The following is a 5,280-nucleotide window of genomic DNA, read 5'->3' as shown; positions in this document are numbered from 1 at the left end:
GAGAGAGAGAGAGAGAGAGAGAGAGAGAGAGAGACAGAGAGACAGAGACAGAGACAGAGACAGAGACAGAGAGACAGAGACAGAGAGAGACAGAGACAGAGAGAGACAGAGAGACAGAGACAGAGAGAGACAGAGAGACAGAGACAGAGAGACAGAGACAGAGAGACAGAGAGACAGAGAGACAGAGACAGAGAGAGAGACAGAGACAGAGAGACAGAGAGAGAGACAGAGACAGAGAGAGACAGAGAGAGAGACAGAGACAAAGAGAGACAGAGAGACAGAGACAAAGAGAGACAGAGACAGAGAGAGAGACAGAGAGAGAGAGAGACAGAGAGAGACAGAGACAGAGAGAGACAGAGAGACAGAGACAAAGAGAGACAGAGACAGAGACAGAGAGAGACAGAGACAGAGAGAGACAGAGACAGAGAGAGACAGAGAGAGACAGAGAGAGACAGAGAGACAGAGACAGAGAGAGACAGAGACAGAGAGACAGAGACAGAGAGAGAGACAGAGACAGAGAGAGACAGAGAGACAGAGACAGAGAGACAGAGACAGAGAGACAGGGAGAGGGCCTGGCACTGTGTGCTGCCGTTTCAGAGCCCATCTCCGAGAATTCTGGGAAGAGGCTAGTGAGGAGCCTGCTGTGTTCCTGCCAGGGCCACCTGTCACTGCTTGAGGCCAGCAGGTCTTGCTCAGAGCTTCTCGCTGCCCTCCTGCCCTGCCTGGGGCTTGTCTGCCCTCTGTGATTCTTATAGCCGGTCTCAGACCTCAGTGTGCACATTTCTTAGCTTCCTGAAGAATGTCCTCCACATGCCTTCAGGGACAGACACCCACCATGCTTCACCCTGACCCCTCTGTCCCCTACGCCTCCCCCTTCCTGAAATTCCAGTGCGCCTCACCACAGGACCGTGACACAACTGTGTCTTCTGCTCCCTTATTTCATTTGGGTGCCAGTACAAATGTCAACTCACGGTCTTCCTGACCTGCCCATCGCTTTCCAGGCACTGTCCCCATGCTCTGAGTCACTCTGCTTTCTCTTATCTTCCCATGGCAGCTTGTATTTTTCTCAAGTGGATGTCCCACAGGGCTCTGATCACAGAAAAAAATGTCTCCTGAGGCTCTCCCTGTACCAGTCCCCAGAACAAAGCCTGGTGTACAGCAGTGCGGACAATCCCTGCCCGTGGAAAGAGACCTTAGGCTCAGCCCTGAGGCAGGCCAGTCTCCATGGTCACAGGGTCCAACCCAGAAAATGAGAGTGAGGCTTTTTTAAAGTCCTTTTTTAAGGACTTGCTTGGTGTGGTGATACACCCCTATGATCCCAGAACTCAGGAGGGTGGACCATAAGTTTGAGGGCAGCTCGGGTTAGAAACAAACAGACAAATTAAAAACTGACATTTACTGGGATGCCATGCGCACCCATAAAGGAAGAGGCAGCATTGCTGAAATGCCCCCAACCAAGAATCAAGACCCTGCTTTGTCCCGAGGCCACAGCGTCCTTCCCCCAGTGGCTCCCGGCAGAGCTGAAGGACATGCCAGCCTGCCCGGGAGTGGCCACGCTTTCTTGCCTTGCTGTTTTGCCTTCTGAGCATGCAGCTCCAGGCACTGTGGTTTAATTTTGCATAATTCATTTGGAAAATCGTGTCAGTGGAGTCACCGTGTACGTTTTGTGTCTAGCATCTTTGACTTAGCACATGAGATCTGCCTGTGTTGCAGGCAGTAGGGACACATTCCTTCTCAGAGGTCTGAAACTGGGAAGTAGTGGGGACCACCTAAGTATCCCAAACTAAAGAACGGGTTAAAAAAAAAACCTGTATGAAGAGGGGAAAGACAGAACAAAGAGGAAGGGAGGAAGGAGGAAAGGAAGAGAGGGAAGGAGGGAGGGAGGGCAGTAGGCTGTGTGTGCTGTGATCCCATCACCAAAGTAGAAGAATCAGGAAGTAAGGCTAGTCTGGTCTCTACAGCAAGTTCCAGGGCAGCCTGGGTTGCATAAAAGGAAAGAAAGAAGACAAACAGATGGGTGAACAGACAGACATATAGTGTCTACAGAGGAGAAAGGAAAAAATTTTCCACGTTTGCCCTACAGAGGGTGCAAGGATACAGAGCCCTTCATAGACTTATTTATTTATTTAGTGTTTTGAGATGCGGCCTCATTCTGAAGCGTAGGCTTCAGATTCACAGCTGTCTTCCTGTCTCAGTCTCCCAGGGCTAGAGATCTTTTTCCTTTTCTTTATTTTTCTTTTTCCCTTCCTTTTCCTTTCTCTCTCTCTTTTTTAACTAGCTGTGTTCTCTTTTAGTTTTCCTATGATGAACACTTAGTGCTTCTGTCACTGAAAACAAACAAAACCCACTAAGAGGAGTTTAAACCTCGAAAGAATTAACCCTGAATAGTAAGTAGTAATTAAAGGAAAGGATTTGGGATTTGGAAGGAATACTAGAAATTTTTTATGGGTTTATTTTAAAGCTAATTATGTCTCCTCTACTTGTTTAATTTTGATTTTTTCTATTTTCATGAATTGATTAAAAACAAATGTCTCCATCCAGAATTAACATGCTTCTGAGATTAACTCACCAAGGGCTATCTGTTGCCTGCTTGACTTTCAACTTCATCTTCTCTCACTTTGTACTGCCTTGCTCTACTTAGAACAAAAACGAGCAATCCAAGCTGGGCGTTGTTGGCACACATCTTTAATCCCAGCACTCGGGAGGCAGAGGCAGGCAGATCTCTGTGAGTTCGAGGCCAGCCTGGTCTACAGAGTGAGTTCCAGGACAGGTTCCAAAGCCACACAGAGAAACCCTGTCTCAAAAAAAAAAAAATCCAAACCCATCCCTCTCCACTCTGTCCACACTGCCCCAGCTGACCAACTTGAAGGCTGTAGCAAATAACCCCTGCTGTATTAATTTCCCCAGTTGTGGAGTGAGGGGAGAGTTGGGGCATAGAGTTGTGGAGTAAAACCTTCTCTGCTATGTTGAGAATTCCCTAAGGAGATACCAGTGCCAGGACCTAGCCCTCTCACCTCCACAGCAAATGACCTCTGAGTGCTCCTTCAATAGCTGCCTGCGCTGCCTGCCATCTCTTCAGCCTGAACCTGGACCTCCCCCATGACACGGACAACCTCTCCTACCATACAGTCTCCCCATCAGACAGACAACCTCTCCTACCATACAATCTCTACAATATCCCCCATCAGACAGCCTCCCCCATCAGATGATTTCCTTCAAATCGCTTCTTTCATCATCCTGTCTCTCCCACCAGACTATCTGCTCAAGCGTATGGCCTCCTCCTTCAGACTATCATCCCCATCACATGGCTTCCCTGAGCAGCGGGCCCCTCCCCCAGGCCTGCTCTGTCTCCTGTCCTAAGCTGTGGGACACACAATGGTGTAGCAATAAGAGGTGCTAATTTGCTTCTGTCAGGGTTTGCTGACTCTTCAACAGGGCAGACAGCCGGGTCTTGATGAGCTCCTATCTATTATGCCAAAAGCCAGTGCTGGTTCTAAGATAAGGATGCTTTCCTTGCCCTCTTGAATAAACTGAAGGCTAAGGGCAGAGCCTTTGGGTCAGGTTATACCACTGACATCTATACTTATGATTTGAACTTTGTTTTTATTTATGCCAAAAAATAAAATAAACAGCCGGGTGGTGGCAGCACATGCCTTTAATCCCAACACTCAGGAGGCAGAGGCAGGTAGATCTCTGTGTGTTCAAGCCTAGCCTGGTCTACAGAGCGAGTTTCAGGACAGGCTCCAAAAGCTTTACAGAGAAACCCTGCCTCAAAAAAACAAAAATAAATAAATAAATATTTAAAAATTTTAAAAAATAAAATAAAATAAATCTCACAAAATTTACAGCACAGGTCTTGGTCGAGTGGCATCTATGTGCCCGGACACCTGGACTTTCCTCAAAGGGCACAGGAGTCCCTATGCACTGGCCTCTGACTTCCCGGTCACCTGTTAGCTGTCAGCAGCCTATCTGGCCTTTGTAGAAGTCCACTCTAAGGAACCTCAGGTAGTCAGTGTGATGGTTTGCTGTCCCCAACTCCCACACAGATGTGAAATGAATGACAATCACAGTGGTCCCCTCAAAATCTGGTCAGGAAGGTCTGTGACTTGTAGACCTCGGCCAATCCTGTCAACTATCTCCGTGTCTTCTCGGTAGTGGCAGAGGACCGGCCAGGCCAGGCCAGGTCACTCTCTGGAGCACATAGGCTGGCCACTCCCTTAGCACCCATCGGGATAAGCACTTGTGGCCTTTGGTCTGGCTCCAGTCATCTGGGTGTCCTCAGATAAGGGACCTCTGTCTGCTGGCCCTGAAGCAAGCTCTGTACACATGAGGCCAAGCTCCTGTCTTGTGACAGCATTCAGATTTTGTCACCCCACCTCTGATTTGCTGCCAAGGGCCACCCATACCCTGAGGCACCGAGGAGATGAAATTAGTTGCTTCTAGGTTTTTCTTAGAACCAACACTGGCAGAATTCAGAAACTCTTTTCAGTATTTCAGGGTTGAGAAAATAAATAGCCTGGAATCGGGCTTCTCACTCTGAGCAAAAGGATTTGCAAACATGAAAAGGAAAGAGATAGACAGATGGATGACCGGGGCTTATAACACTGGGTCATAACTGGGGGTGCCAGTGAAAACCATATTCCTAATATACAGAGGAAGAAATAGAAATGCACCGGGGGAGGGGCTGGAGAGGTGACTCAGTGGTTAAGACCGATCGCTGCTCCTGCAGAGGACCAAGGTTCAGTGCCCAGCACTTACGGCAGGTGGCTTTTAGCCAGCAGTGGCTCCGGCCCTGGGGCGAGAACCTGTACATATGTGCACATGCCCACACGAAGACGCACGTACACATAGTTAATAGTAATAATTTTTCATCAAGAAATATGCCATGCGTGTTGTTTTTCTTTAGCTCCGACCACTGAGAGGACCTAGGATTAATGTGTAAGGCAAAGAGAAACTGACCCTAGATCCTGACTTCTGGCTTCTGAATACCAGTTCCTAAGGAAGGCTCTATTCTGTCTGTCTGTCTGTCTGTCTGTCTGTCTTTGTCTCTGTTTATGTCTCTGCCTCTCTCTCCCTCTCTCCCTCTCTCTCAGCAGGGCCTCATAGTCAAGGCTGACCTTGAACTCCCTGAGTAGTAGCAGATGAGCTTGAACTTCTGGGATTATGGCCTCCTCTCCCATCTCCACTGATGGGTGGTGCTGGAGATGGAACCCAGGGTTCTGTGTGGGCTAAACAAACATTTCACCAATTGAGCCCCTGTACCTCACTTTTCATTATTAT

Source organism: Mesocricetus auratus, unplaced genomic scaffold (assembly GCF_017639785.1).
Source record: "Mesocricetus auratus isolate SY011 unplaced genomic scaffold, BCM_Maur_2.0 Super-Scaffold_100676, whole genome shotgun sequence".
Taxonomy (NCBI): domain Eukaryota; kingdom Metazoa; phylum Chordata; class Mammalia; order Rodentia; family Cricetidae; genus Mesocricetus; species Mesocricetus auratus.
The sequence above is the reverse complement of the archived record's forward strand: the minus strand, read 5'-3'. Positions refer to the sequence as shown.